Source organism: Cupressus sempervirens, unplaced genomic scaffold (genome assembly GCF_028749045.1).
Source record: "Cupressus sempervirens isolate cs-2001-9-10 unplaced genomic scaffold, ASM2874904v1 CseChr00s100001_01, whole genome shotgun sequence".
Lineage (NCBI taxonomy): Eukaryota > Viridiplantae > Streptophyta > Pinopsida > Cupressales > Cupressaceae > Cupressus > Cupressus sempervirens.
The window spans coordinates 568,465-585,133 of NW_028322205.1; the positions used below are offsets into that span (position 1 = coordinate 568,465).

Consider the following 16,669-nt stretch of genomic DNA (forward strand, 5'->3'; position numbering starts at 1 on the left):
ATACAAGTAATGGCCCTATCGGAAGTAACAAGAGACTAACCCAGCTCTTGGAGAAAGTACAACATATTTTTCTAATCATTCACCAATGAGAGGACCTTAAATATCACATGTCCCTTACTCTTAAATTATGATGTTTCCCTTGCTGATCTTGGTGTTGGTGTTGATGTTCTCCTTGCCTGTCATTGTACAAACTTTGATCTTGCTTTGGCTGATGAAGGTTTGAATTTGCCTCTTGATGCTCTTTATTTTCTTTATTTAAGTCATGTTCATGTTGATATTGGCATGATTTTGGCTTTTCTTCCTTATATTCATATCAGTGTTGTTGTTGCTACTGCTCATCCTGATATGTATTTTGCTCTTGTTGATTTTGTTCTCGATGTTGCTGATGCTCTTGGTATGGAAAAATTGGTTGTTTTTATTGACATTCAGGTTAGTTTAGCTCCTACAGCTAATAGTATTCAAAAATCGACACTTGACAAGGATGCCCAATTTCTTCATCTTTACACCTTCAAATTCATCTGTAAACCCCCTTTCCTACAATAATCTCTAAGCAGGCTGATCCAATCTCTTCTTCTTTAGGCCTTACATTCGTCCTATAGATCCCCTTTGAACCAAAAACCCATGAGAAAAGAGGCTTATATCCATCTTCTTTTACCCTAGAAGTCATTCCACAACACTCTATATAGCGAAAATATGGGAGCACAGAAGCTCTATTTCAATGATGCTGGAGAGGAAAATCAGGATGCAGTGTGAGATTTGCAATAGAGAAAGCCCTGTGTACTACGATGTGGACTCTACAAATATGTGATATGTAGTGCGACCTTTTCATTTGTAAAAATCAAATGTCATGATTTATTTTATGGTTGTCCTTTTTTTTCCCTCTTTTGAATCATTGAATCCATTTTTACAAATATAGAATAAGCTATTGACTCCCATCAATCCATAAATGGTAAAAGAATTTTATTAGATGTTATCACTACAACAACCCTGGTAGACATGTATGTAAACTTCAGAGCCTAGACGTAGAATGTGATCTGTCAAATGAGTTGCTTCGAAGAAATGTGGTCTCATGGAATGCCATAATAGTAGGATTTTTTGTAGTGCCTACCCCTAGGTCACATTTTTGTTATCATTGTTGAACTCTATTAGACTAGTTTTGTGTTGATGATTAATAGTGGCATTATTTTGAGATTATTAGATATTGTTTCAGATTCAGTTTATTATATGATGAAATTAGTTGGTACTTTATATTTCATGTGTGCATGATGGTTATAACATTATTTCCAGTTATTGATGATGATTAGATAGATGGTTTATTCTGTATGTGTTCTCTTATGGATACTTACCCATACTTGCATGTGTATGGTGTGTGTGTTTGTTTCCTTTCTGTATTGCATTTCTAATGTGGATAAGGAAGGGATTCGTAGTCACCTACTAGTCAGGATCTACACGATGAACCACTTCTTGCCATTGCCTGTTTAGCTTAGTATATATTGTGTATGTACATGCATGGTTTTTATGCAGGTTGCAGGTACCCAGTATCGACTTCCCTGAATTGCCAGGATGAGCATACCCTATCACATTATCTCAATTGTAAGAGAGGGGAGATAAATTCTCAAGTCCAAATTCCAACCCTTTAAGCCATTTTTCCTAATTGAAAATTAGGACAAGTATCTAATTCGGGTACCCTTCGAATACGTTGGATGACGTAATTCATGATATCAACCCTTGGTTTGATTTTGTATGTATTTTGGCTATGATGGGTTTTTGTATTTTACTTTATGAGTCTTTAGTGTATTTTCTATTAATTAAGCCTAATTAAAAGATTTAATTAATGGTTTAGTTAAAAGGTTTAATTAATGGTTTAATTAAATGGAAAATTAATATGATATTTAATATTTATTTAATTTAATTAATTTCTTAATTAATTAAATAAAATAATTGAATTTGAAGATAAAATTTATAATTTTAAAACTTGGAATGTGATAATATTTATTTAAGTTAATAAATATTTTAGCAATTAAGTTTCGAAAATGAATTTAAAAGTGGAAAAGATATTAAAATTATTAAAAGATTCTAGATTGCATGATGTGTGCATCTGATTAAAATATAAATATATTAAGATTAAACAAGTGGATTTATTAAAGTGAGTGCATGAGATGTAAAATTAATAAATTAATTTAAATAAATAAATAAATAAAGTGAAAATCAATTAAATTAATGTGCATTATTTTAATATTTATTCCCATAGGAGTATGCGAGCTCTTGCGTATTGTCATGTTGACAACACAAGAGTTTGCACTCTAATTATGCACGTGTTGTCAACAACACAGGAGTTAGCGCACAAATTAAGCACATGGTGTCTACAACCTTGTGACTCATCTAGAAGGTTGGAAAAGACTCGGGCTTAGTTGTCATGCTTATCTCCTAGTTCTTTCTAGACACATTCTAGATGCATCTTAGAGGGCTTTAAATAGAGGGTCTCCTAGTGTGTATGGACAAGAAGCTTACATGCATTTGAGAAGCTCATATGCTTCTACATGCTCATATGCTTCTACAAGCACTTCTAGTCACTTGACAGTTTCAGTTGGTTGATTCTTGGAGGAATGGCAAATGTTGGAGAAGGAAGGGATTTTTCTATGGACTTCTGAGGCATAGCAAATTAGCATTAGTATCCAGGTGCACTCGTGATTTTCGCATATTCCATTTGCACTCTTTCTCTTCCTATCTTCATCGTGTCTGTTATATGTGTCTGAATATGCTCAATGAATGAATCTTCAATCTTGAAATTTGAATCTAGATATGTAAATTTTTATTTGGTTGCAAAGAAACATTAGGAAACCCTAGTTTTATTTATAAAGGAAATTCATCACAAACTGCCCTGTTGCTGCCCCTTAAATAGACCCAAACTCAGACATACATAACTTTTTATCTAGACCAAATTTATTCAATCGCTCCAGCAAAATTTGGTGCAACTTGGCCCTCTTCAACATATTTCAAATTTGGCTTGATCCAAAAGTTCATTAGGGAGATATGGCCCTCGTACTAGGACTGTTTTATTCAATGACAATCATTCCACCATTTTCCATAACCAAGAGTTCTTTGTGCTTAAACGTCAAAAAAAAATCTATTAGAGCATGGAATGAATTAAAAACTAAATCAACATAGATCTAAGACATTTATAATCAAAATTTGGAAATTGATTTGGGTTTGGGTTTGAATAAAAGTAGAATCTTATTAATATGCATTAGTTTTATATGATTTATTATCTAATCTAATTAAATCAAATTTAATTAAGATTAGTTAATAGTAGAAGAAGTGTAATTAATTATTAGTCAATTTAAGTAAATAAATTTTTAAATGAGGGAAAATTAAAAGAAAAGAGATATTAATGTTGAGATAATGGGTGTTGCACACATTGCATAATATTGTTATTTTATTATTTTATTTTATTATGTAATGTTGTACCTAGATGGACATGCAACATGTAAAGATTCTCATGGAATATTCTTGATGAGTTGTATTGTAACATTGTGAAAATATTTCATGTAATTATTTAATATTGGGGAAAAGAATTAAATGCCCAATATTAAATGTGGGGCCAGTGGGTTAGGTAGCACATGGTTTTAGGACATGGTTTATGTAATACCATTTACTGGTTTTGTGGGACTTGCTACTATATAAGCAGCCACAAGGGTAGTTGTTGTATAGAGAGAGAGAGAGAGTGACAAGGAGAAGAAAAAAGGAAAGAGTTGAGTGAGACAAGGCTTGACAGGTTAGCCAATGGAGCATTTGTGAAGGTTGAAAGCATGGCATGGGATGTGTGGATTCATGCTTGTTCACATAGTTTGCTTGGTTGTGGCTATGGCCATGAAGGCTTCCATGGTTGTATGGCAATGGTATTTTTTTGCTGAATAATACATGATGATGGATGCTTTTGGAGGCTGGATTTTTTCCCTCAATGAGGGTTTCCTAGGGTATATCTTGTGTCACATTTTATGGGTATGTTGTCTATTCTCTTGCATGTGGATTTTAATTCCGTGTTTATTTCAGATCTATTATGGGTTATGTGGAAATGGTTATATTCTTTGTTGCCAAGTTTCCTTACAATTAATAAGTAAACTAAAATATGTATTTGTATCTTGTTCTTTATGCTATCCATGTTTGGGGTTTGGGTGGTCCTAGAGTGTTGACTAGTTAGGATGTTTACCAGAGGCTTGGGAGTTATGCTAATGTGATGGCATATTGATGTTATTTGGTCTTGATTCTTTTAAAAACCCAAACATGGTAATGTGATGGCATGCTCTATGAGATGTTTGTATTTACTAATTTTTATTGCTTTCCAATCTTCTTCTGTGAAGCTGAGGTGTATGATTATGAGATACTTGACATAACCATTTTTGGAGTCTTCGATTAGTATTACTTTGAGATACCTTTTGGTTGCTTGTTAAGAACCAATGGATATTGTGATTCATATTGGAGATTATATTTATAAGATTTATTTTGTGGAGCTTTTATGTGTTCTTGGATGGGAGAACCATCTTATTATTAGGTTGCATGTTAAGGAACCGAGTTTGATCTTTATGAGTGTTGTGGTATGGGACACAACTGTGGATTTATGTGCTTAGGAGAGGTTGTCTAGGTACATGACTATGGGAGTGGCTTGCATAGGGGTCCGGGGCCCAAAGTGGTCAGTACCAAGGTAACCTAATGCAAGTTATGTAATAAGTGATAATCTAGTAATTAAAATTTATGGGGAGAAATACACTAAAAAGATAAGTTAGAGATATTTGATCCACCCATGCCTTGAGCGCTTGTATAGACTAAGGATGGGAATGGGATGAGTGCCTCTTCTTCTTGAGAGGGCTTTTTGGTTTCCACATGTGCCACATTGAGGGTCTGGGGTTTAGAGTAACCAGTCTAGGGTAACTCAATGCTTGAGGTTCTGAGGTCTAATGAGAGACTAGTCCAGCATAACTCAAGCATCCATGTGATGACACTCCCTAGTATGTAGCATGAGTCTCCTCTATAGATTTTGTGTACCTATAGTGGTGTAATTATTGTTGTGCCTTTGGGATTAGATGTTGGTTTGTGATTGGAACCTTTGAGTTAGTATACTTTTAGGATTCCTGGACTTAGAAAGTGTTTGTGCTATGTGATTTGATATCCTATTTTTGGGACTTGAGATTATCTCCTTAGCGTGGTGGGAGTCGACCATTTAGGTTCCACGTAGTCGGTTGCTAGTGATTTATCACTCTTATCATTTGAGATCCATTTAATGAGCGTACCCTTTTAGTTAAGCATACTCAGGCTAGAGTAGTACTGGGATGGGTGACCTCCCAGCAAGTCTCAGTGCTTCACCCCTGTGAGCATCACCTAGATCCAATGAGATGCTTACCAATTATCATTTAATGTCTTTTAGTTGCTCGTAAAGAACTATTGCGAATATTATTATGGTCTTCTTGGTGCTTTCCAGTGACTTGTGGAAAATTGATGTGAGTATAGTGGATTATCTTTTGATGCTTTTCAGTTGTTTGTTTAAGACTAAGATGATTTACATGATTCTTGATTTGTGATTGAAACCTTTGAGTTAGTATACTTTTAGGATTCCAAGACTTAGAAAGTGTTTGTGCTATGTGATTTGATATCCTATTTTTGAGACTTGAGATTATCTCCTCAGCGCAGTGGGAGTGGACCATTTAGGTTCCATGCAGTTGGGTGGTAGTGCTTTATCACTCTTATCATTTGAGATCCATCTAAGACACCATGGCTGATGCATTCCTTGTTGGCATCTATCTTCATTCTATTATTTGATTATGATGTTGGACATGTATCATTATATTGATGATTAGCATGTGATAGATGATGTTGTTTACTTATCTTATGCTTTATTTTGCATGTTAGATTACTTTCTGCATATGATGTAGTATTTTTTTAGGAGTGACAACCCTACTATGATAATGTCAATGATCTCTTTAATTATTTGGAATGTTATGCTAGGACCCGCGATGGTCTAATGATGCTATTTAAGGTTGGGAGGAGCCTTGCACTTAGTGAATTGTATTTTATGATATATGGTTATCTTTTATGATGGATGTTTATATCTTCTATGATGATGTATCATGTATGGTATTTGGTTTCATTTACTTTGTTGCATCATGGATTAGAATAGGATGATATACTTTATTTCACATGTGTATATTCTTTTAAGCCTTTCATACCATGTGACATGTGCAGTGGATGATTGAGCATTCAGAAATGTAAATTATGAACAATGGACTTTTCATTATTCTTTCATGTGGATGTGGTAGTTCTTAGTCTTAAATTTAACTAAATTAAATGTGACTCAATTTCTTGGGATCCTTAAGGAATGTAACCTGTTATGTATGTTTATGTTTATTTTTAGTTGAATGTTTGCTATTGCTTCCACTATTGCATGAATGTTGTAAATGGTTTAGCTTTCATTTTTTTATTTATTAAAAAAATGCTACCAAACTTAGTGAAATTTTAAGTTAATTCTTTAGATCCCTTGGCGGGACATTACATTTGGTATGAGAGCCTGAGTTTCAACATTGGGAGCACTAGGTATATTTGAATGCCACTAGTTGTTAACTAGTTGAACAAAACGAAAACTTTGAACTATCATGTGTATCTCTTTCAAACTGAAAACTTGAAACTAGGTGAACTAAAACATAATTTAAACTGTTACTTGCATATTTTTCATACTTCAACACTTAGGTTTCAAACCTAAAATTATACTAAAAACCTAAACATGGGCAACAATTGAAAATTGAAACTTATTCTAGTTGCAAAACATTTATCTTTTATCTATGTTTCAAGGTAGTATGCTTTTGTTTATCTTTGAGAGCATTATGTTGCTCTTGTTTAGAATGTATTAAGGGATCTATTTCAGTAGTTGTTAAAAATAAATGTTGGATCAATATGGTTTTAGGTTTATCATTAAACCAGAATCATATTGCTATAAGTGTGTTGTAGTGTCACCAGTGGAATTATATTTCCCTACAAGGAAAAAGGGTTCAACGGGACACACACAGTGAGTTCTTCAGTATTATCATTCATGTAGGCTTCCAGGCGTAAGACTAATTCTAGGGGGGGTGGATGTAGTGCCTGCCCCTAGGTCACATTTTTGTTATCATTGTTGAACTCTAATAGACTAGTTTTGTGTTGATGATTAATAGTGGCATTTTTTTGAGATTATCAGATATTGTTTTAGATTCAGTTTATTATATGATGAGATTACGTGGTACTTTATATTTCATGTATGCATGATGATTATTACATTATTTCTAGTTATTGATGATGATTAGATAGATGGTTTATTCTGTATGTGTTCCCTTATGGATACTTACCCCATACTTGCATATGTATGGTGTGTGTGTTTGTTTCCTTTCTGTATTGCATTTCTAATGTGGTTAAGGAAGGGAGTCATAGTCACTTGCTAGTCAGGATCTACACGATGCACCACTTCTTTCCATTTCTTTTTTAGCTTAGTATATAATGTGTATGTACATGCATGGTTTTTATGCAGGTTGCAGGTACTAGGTATTAACTTCCCTAAATTGACAGGATGAGCGTACCCTATTGCATTTTTCTTGTTATCCTAAAAATGGTTATAATGCTTCATCTAGCTGATTGGCTAACCATGGTACCAAACTAAAAATGAGGACCAATTACTTCGTCTCAATACGCAAAAAAATATTATATTGGGTTTATTTTTTCTATCAAAACTTTCTTAATATCCTCAGAAAAGAGGCTCAAAAACTATTTTCCATTCCTACAAACGTGTAGAAATTATCAACATATCACTGGATTATGTTATACTTTAAAAATATATCCAGATCTCTTCTTAGGAGAGAGAAACAAGTGACGATCTTGATTGACTACACTTTTCAGTCTCTGATGATATTACATTTTGGCAAGATAAAGAAAGCACATCACAATGGAAAGATATTTTAAATCTATAAAGAAATTTCAGAATTGAACGAGATTGAAAGAGTAGATTCCTTTTCGAATATCATGAGCAAAATTTACAATTTCCTAAAGCTCAATGCTGGGTTGAACTAATGGTAGCATAACTCAAGGAAAATGGAAGAATACCAACCCCAAAACTCTACTTAGTCTCATTCATCTATGAGAAAATTACATAATACAGTGCTACGCAGGAAAAAGCATACCTGATATATGTATGCAGATGGTTATTCTGAGCCTCAATAGAAGATACTCGATTCCAAATATCCATCCGCTGCCCTATTCTCTTCTCTTGCAGCTTAATATTGTGTATTCCTCAACAAGAAGTCCAAGTAAAAGAGGGAGTGTTGTGTTCCAATCAACTTATTCCCCAACCATAGTTAGACTCTTAAATACCACTCTTCAAATTAGTGCTATGAAAGAATCCCATCGACTCCATCGACTCCATCCATGGGAAAACATGGCTACAGTCATGAAGAAATGAAAGCTCTAATTAGCTCAACCACCTGATTCAATGCATCGAAGGTTATCACTAAATTGCTAAACATAGGTGCTAATTCGTAGTCCCTCCAACCACCCCCTCAAGTGACTGGGAGTGACATCCCTACTATGATAATGTCAATGATCTCTTTGGTGATTTGGAATGTTATGCATGGAGCGATGGCTAGGACCCATGATGGTCTAATGATGCTATTTAAGGTTGGGAGGAACCATGCACTTAGTTAATTGTATTTTATGATATATGGTTATCTTTTACGATGGATGTTTATATCTTCTATGATGATGTATCATGTATGGTATTTGGTTTCATTTACTTTGTTGCATCATGGATTAGAATAGGATGATATACTTTATTTCACATATGTATATTCTTTTAAGCTTTTCATACCATGTGACATGTGTAGTGGATGATTGAGCATTCGAAAATGTAAATTATGAACAATGGACTTTTCATTATTCTTTCATGTGGATGTGGTAGTTGTTAGTCTTAGTTTTAACTAAATTAAATGTGACTCAACATCTTGGGATCCTTAAGGAATGTAACATGTTATGTATGTTTATGTTTATTTTTAGTTGAATGTTTGCTATTGCTTCTGCTATTGCGTGAATTTTGTAAATGGTTTGGCTTTCATGTTTTTTTTTTTTTTTTTTTTTAAATGCTACCAAACTTAGTGAAATTTTAGATTAATTCTTTAGATCCCTTGGTGGGGCATTACATTTTTTGAAAAGGCTTTTGTAATTTCCAAGAAAATACATTGGGAAATTTTGAAGCCTAGTTCCACAACCTTTAGAAGCATCTCTCATGTCTACACCAGATCAGGGGTTTCAGCTAGCCCTCAATAGGTGAAGGCAATTGGGAGGGCCAATTTTGAAAAACTCAATAAATAGTGTAATATAGAATAGAGCTGCAACAACTGGATGGAAAATAAATATTTGATCCTTTGAATAATTTATTTGGTTATAGTGCAGTCACCTCCCACTAAAAGAAAATTGCATGCATAATGGATCTTAGCTTTTGGTAGAGCATTTACATAGTTCTCTTTCCACTGCCAAGAGAGAGGGACATTATTCCCATGTTGGGGCAAGTTAAATCACCATTGGTTCTTGTAAATGAAAAAAAGACAATAGGAAAGTCTTCCCAAGTCCTCAACCTAATGGGAATAGTGCTCCCAAAGTGTCATCAAGTGGCGCAAACAATGATGTAGAGAAATTAAACTAACAAATCAGATGGTCAAAATTGTCGCAATGGTTATCCACCATTTTCTACATCTTTCAACCATTGATTTCTAATCAAATCTCATCCAATTCACATAGGGAAATTACTATGTCATAAAAATATTTAAATGTCAAATCACGTGTATATCAGAAAAACTACGAAACACCTCATTCCAAGAAATCTCAAAAATCTCAGCCAACGGTAAGGATAATGTTGAATCCAGTTAGAGCAATAGAAAATAAAACATAGGAAGGAGAATATCTAGGGGGGAAAATATGTGATGTCCAGCATGAAAAAAATCATTCAGATTGAACAAGAAACTGCAAGGCTGAAGTAAGAGTAAATGAATATAAAATATATTACATATTAAAATAGTGCCTCAAATATTCTCATCGTATGTCAGTTTATATCTTCAAACGAAATCAATAGGGGACATCTATTATAGCCAATGTCGCATAAAACACAGAGATAGTAGACTAAAGGATATAAGGACACAGTTAATGTAATGAGAACCCAATCAATAAATGTCCCCCTTTTAAAAGAAAAATATGATTTATATTTGGAAGCTTCAAAGCTTAATAGAAACATTGGACAACTTCATTTTCTTTTACTACAACTTGGCTTCATCACCTTCAATATAATATTGTGTTTTTTCTAAATCTAGATTGAATATTCTCCACTAAAGGTAACTGCCTCTAGCATAATCAGTGACATATAATCTAAAGATAGAAAATTAGGGACAAACTTGAATATTACCTAGTTACAAGTTCATATGCTTTGCCTTTTCACAAACTGACCCTAACAAAAAGGTTTTATCTTATTTCTAAATCAATTTTTAAATTCCCAAGAGAGATGACCATGTTCTATTGAAGAATGATTAAATCTGATATAAAAATAATCTTTAGTTGATCTGGTAGTCTTAGGGAAGATGTGCACCCGTCTTTGGCCAAATATATCAAATAAATAAAAAGCAAGTTGTTTGTTGCAGGGTAGCATGATTGAAGGTTACAAGAATATGGTGAAATGAAACCTACAAGGATTATAAACAAAGGCTATTTTGAGATCATTTGATCATTTATTCAATTTTCATATCCTTCCTCTTCCAAGAGAGGATTAGCAATAGAGATAGAGTAGGAGAAAAGTAGATTTATGAAGGAGAATTAGCATACTGATGAGTAGATTTATAGGGCTAAATCAATATAATTCCAAGGGAAATTCTTGCAAATTATGTTAGTGTATGTTTTAATGATTGAGTAGACTCGGTGTAAATTTTTTGTAAAGGTATAGTCCAGATTTGAGCACATCTATTGAAAAAGATCATTGCAGATATGAGTGGAGTTTTCAGAGGGTCAAGCTAGATTTTGTTGGAGACCTTCAAGGGGATCTAGGGAAGGCCACATTGTAATTTGTGAGATCTAAGATTAGATCCTCTTATTGGAAATTGGAGCCTCTTTCTGGGATTTAATAATTTATTTTTCATGACTCTTTCTAGTTATTTTTTTATTTTTTTATCTATAAATAACCTTCACATTTTAAACTTTTTCTCAGATTGACATTACAATTTATTTTTCATATGTGAAAAAAGTCCCAAACACTTATGTTTGATGTCAAGCATATCTTGGTAAAAAATGTTACACAATATAATGATAGGGACTCAATTGATTTAGAGGAAGATATTAGAATCTACTTAAGCTAGGGAAGTGGTTCTTATATGTTTAAGACAAATGGGGAAGCACAACCTGTTGTCTAGTCAGGTGGAATAGTTTTCCTATTGAAGGGTCCTCTTTTGTACAAGGCCTTCTCATATCCCAAGATAATATGGGATATAAGAAAGCTTTCCACAAAGTCCACTTAGTATAATAAATATACAATGCATTTAGTACTTGATAAATTTGTTGAATGCGGACTTCAATCTCTTGTTGTAGCTAGATAGAAAGTACTTGGAAAGAGAAGAAAGAGTGCTAGAGATCTATGACAATTCATTGGTTTTCTATCTCTATTTGACCCTAGTCACCATAATAGTGCTAAAAAAATTATCTGAGCACTTGACCAAGGTGTCAATGTGAAGATAATTACAGGGGATCAGTTAGGTATTTCCAAAGAAACTTGGAAAAGGGTCAAAATGAGTGTAAATATGTACCCATAATCTACTTTTCTTGGTGGACCTAAAGATCAAAACTATTACAACTCTCCCTATTGATGAATTGATCAAGAAAGTTGATGGGTTTGCAGGGGTATTTACAGAACATAAATATGATATAGTAAAGTGACTTCAAGAGATGAAGCATATATCAGGCATGACTAGAGATTGTGTAATTGATTCTCTAGTATTGAAAAAGGCCAACATTTCAATTGATGTGGCCAATGCAACTAATGCCGCTAGAAGTGCATTTGATATTATTCTTACTAAGTCAATTTTTAATGTCATTACTAATGCTATTTGAACAAATTGCACCATCTTTCAAAGAATGAAGAATTGTATGATATATGCAGTCTAGGTCACTACTCATATTGTGTTAGGATTCATGCTTATTTCTCTCATATGGAAATTTTACCTCTCTCCTTTCAGGGTTCTGATTATTAATATTTTAAATGATGGTATAGTTATGACTAATTATTTTACTTCTCATTGCCACTCATGAACTCTTCCTATTTTCTCCTTCTCATTTATTTTTCTTCAGCATTGCTCTCTTTTCCTTTAGATATTTTTTTCACTCTCTGTAGTATCACAAAATGTTGAAACACTTTAACATGACCCATTTCCCCTTTATTTCCCCTGTACTTATCAATGTTATGAAGATTCCTACCATTCTAGTCCCTCATCCACATCTTATACACTTATCTTTCCACAAGAATAAACATTCAGAATCTAATTTCCTTTCCACATGGATGCTCATACCATATTTTAATATTCCTATGTTGGCACTAAAAAGTAGGATGCTCCTACATCAGAACCCACCATGCCACTTATTATAAGACTCGATACTTCATGTCAATTAATAGGCAACATTCACATTATCTATGCCTAAATGAGATCATTGTAGATAGATATGATTTATTTGATGCATAATTCTACTTATTCCTCTTTCATAACTGCATAATCTCCAATGTTGAATTACAATATTTATGTATCTTCTAAAATCACCCCTCCTCACAATTTACAATCACCATTTATGTCATATGTCTCTTATGAAAAGAGATCTCCCTTGAAAGAATGATGCCCTTTCAAATTAATAATAACTTTTCCTACAATTGAATGAAGCCCTTCACAATATAATTGCTGCAGTAGTCTTAATGATGATTCACCACTCCATAATTGTTCACTTTATCTTCCATTTTTTCTTTTTATATAGAATTTAATGTTGCTCTTTTAAGCATCCTTATCACTACCTTTTTATACTTACCATTTAACATTTTCTAATGATAATCCATTTCATTTGTTGTATTGTATGCATAGGCATCTTATCTAGGGCAAAGTATGGTCAGCTAATAGCACATTTGATTGGCTAGCTTTAACATATATCATTGTTGCCCTTAGCTTGGTCAACCGAGAAAAATACATTAAATTATTAGTAATATTATTATTAAAATATATTTATTATTACGTGTTAATATTTAAACATTTTAGGAGCTGCAGTTTAGCCTCAGGGATGTGACAGTTCTCCCACTCAATTTTTTCTTATCCTCAAGAAAAAATTAAGCAATCATTAAATCTAGTTCATAACATATCTTCTAGTGTGCCATTTGGATACTAACTCAACATGCAAATCTAAAGCAAGATAGGATTTTGTCTTTGCTCCTAGCTAGGGTGCACCAATAATTCTCAAAAATGTGAACAAGAGTTTATATTAAGATGAGGTTTAGAAGTATGAGAAACAATAAATTCACACCTTGTCACTATCATTTAGTCATTTTCATATACTTGGACAACATCAATAGATCCATAGTGATGAGAATTCATCTACTAATTTATTGTCAATTTTATTATCAATAAAATTCATTTTATTATTAATAATATGTATTTACTATTACCTATTAATATTAAAATGTTTTAGGAGCTGCAAGTCAGCCCTAGTGATGTGACATCGAATGGATCACAAACTTTGTGGCGAACACAAGGTTAGTGCAAATGTTCACTTACAACAACTAAACATTCTCAATGGTGTTTCAATCCTTTTTGGGAAAGTAATTCCTCTATCTAGTTGAGACCCAATTCAACGATCCGACCTTCTCAATGATGTTTCAATCCTTTTATGGAAAGTAATTCCTCAAACCACTTAAGACCTAATTTGTTTCATACTTTGTTCTATTGTAGATTATCCTTAAGAGTAGGAAATCCCAAAAACTCCTGAATGTGATACAAGTGTGAAGAGGTTGGGGTAGAGGAAGTCTAAGATAGGGCATAGGAAGAGGGTAAACAATATTGTGTCCAATGGTTTGTTTTGGTTGGATGTGAGATATATCACATTATTTATATCCCCAAGTTTTTTTGTCACCAAATGTGGATATTGTAACAAAACTAGCCTTGGGGAGGTCTATGAATGTATTGATAATATGTTTGGCTAAATGAAGTTAATTATTTATAAGAGATATCCCACTCGAGCTTTCAATTATAAGCATTTTCAACCTATTTTTCAACAAAGGTGGGATAATCTAAATAAACCTTTAAAGATGGTCATATATATGGTGAACTCATAATGGTAGGTGTAAAGACCAAGTAGAGTTATTCCCACCAAAGTTGATGAGGCTAGGAAGGGACTCATTATGACCTTCACCAAAAATGTGTCATCTACATGAAGCATCAAAGATAGGAGTAATGTGGATCAAAATTACCGTAGGCACAATGGCTGTAACTATTGATCACAAATACTAAATAGACATGACCACTTTAGCATGGGATATCAAATAGTTATTGGCTACTATATGGGCCTCCAAAATAGCCATGTCTACATGTCATTTTCCTTATATGATGGCTCTTTTTATTGCTAAGAGAAATTGATTGACCTATAGCTTCACACATTTGTTAAAATGGACATGTTCACCTCTAAGAGAGTGGAGAGTGTTCTTGTTGTACATAAGTACCTTTGTGTCTTATAGACTATGAAACAACTCAATTTACAAAGAGCCCATCAACATGGTAAATGTTGAACCAGAGTAGATGATACAATTTAATGAGAACCAAGATGTGGTCCATTGCAAGAGGCAATTGAATCTATAACCTTTAGTGATGATTAGTAGCAATCAATACTTTCATATCTACAATATCGTGAATATGAATGCAAATACACACCGGAGAGGAAGTTTTGGAAATGAATGTTCATCACCAACCTCAATACAAGCAATTGGTACAATGTAGGTGGACTTCATGGAGCCACTACCTCAAAAATTATGTAGAATAGACAAATATATGACATCTACCAAATGTGTCGGAAAAACATTCTTGATCTTCGTGGAGATTCCATTTCACACATTGTGCTTCTAAAATTCACAAATATGATGAAATCTACCAAATGTGCTCGAAAAACATTTCTAAACATAAAACAATGGGCATCAACTTAGCTTCATTAAGTTAAAAACTAAAAATAGTCTTATCTAACAAGCATGCAAATATATAACAATTTATACAATTCAAATAGAGAAAGATTATAACATTTTGAAAGACAATCCAATGTTTACTATTCAAATAAAGAAAGAGAAACAAGGTCAAAACTAATCCATGAGGATTCTCTCCTATCTGAATGTTAAAGGAACTAGGCTTTTTCATGTCCTTGAACAATGTATTGCAAAGAAAAGGTCAACCACAGTGACACTTACTACAATTGGCATGTACCTGCCTCATTGTAGTAATTGTGCCTAGGTATGCCAATCATCTAAAAGAATGAGCCATAAGAACATGTCAAGCAACTAGATTTCATAAGTAGAATTAAGATTTTTTTATGATTAATGTTGAGAATTGTGATGTTTGCTGCTAGAATTTTTTTATCCTTTATTAGAACTCATTGCTATGTTCCTGTTACAAATTTCTTGTTTGTTTAGGGGATTATGAGATGAATGAGAGATTGCAAAAGTTACATGTCTGATGGCATGCCTTTCACTTTGAGTGCATTGATCGCTTTCTTGCAAACAACACTACATGCCCACCTTGTAGAGCTTCACTTCTCTATGCTAGTAAAGTTGTTCCTTTGTATACAACTGCACATATTATAACACTCCAGCAGATGCATGACTTTGTAACAACTTCATCTTTACATCAAGTGTTTCCTCTTTAGGAAGGAGCTGATATGCTCAGTGTACCAACTTCAACTTCAAAACAAGTGTTTCCTATTGAAGAAGGACCTGAATATGCTTCATCTCCACAAGAAGTCTTTCCTCTTCATAAAGGGCTAGATATGCTTGATGTTCCAGTAGAGGAAAATAATAGAATCATTATTGGTAGGTTGTCTAGTGAAACAATTTTGAGCTCTTGAGACATTCATGGAGGTGATATTCATATTTTGGTACCCCAACATTATCATGTATTGTTTACAAAAGATGTTCCAATAAATTTAGAGTCTAAAGAAACATGATTCTATAATGGGCTTTGTCATATCATTTTCTCATCCTATTGTTTGTTATTGTGAATGGGAATCACCTAAAGTTTTGTGCTCACTAGTAGACTATACAAAAAGCCAACCAAAAACAAGTAGCAATTTTTTAATAAAAATTGATGGGAGAAACAAAAATATATATAATAGAACAGAATATGATGCTTGTGATATGATATAGATCATTTACATCAGAATTATGGAAACATGGGTGATGCATCTATGATTCTTGGTTTTTTTTCAAGGTTTTCTTAGTCATTTTCTCTTTAGAAAGAATGATCATTTTACATTTAGTGCCATCAAATATGTTTGGGTGCCTCTTAAAATGAAGAAATAAAGATTAAGCTCTCCTAAGGAAGTTCTTGCCCTAAAGGAATCG

At 33.3% G+C, this 16,669-nt stretch overlaps 1 pseudogene; it reads left to right on the plus strand.

The window, feature by feature from the left end:
- Nucleotides 1–282: 282 nt before the first annotated feature.
- LOC149527859 (uncharacterized) lies at nucleotides 283–16,272 on the plus strand (annotated as a pseudogene).
- The last annotated feature ends 397 nt before the right edge of the window (nucleotides 16,273–16,669 follow it).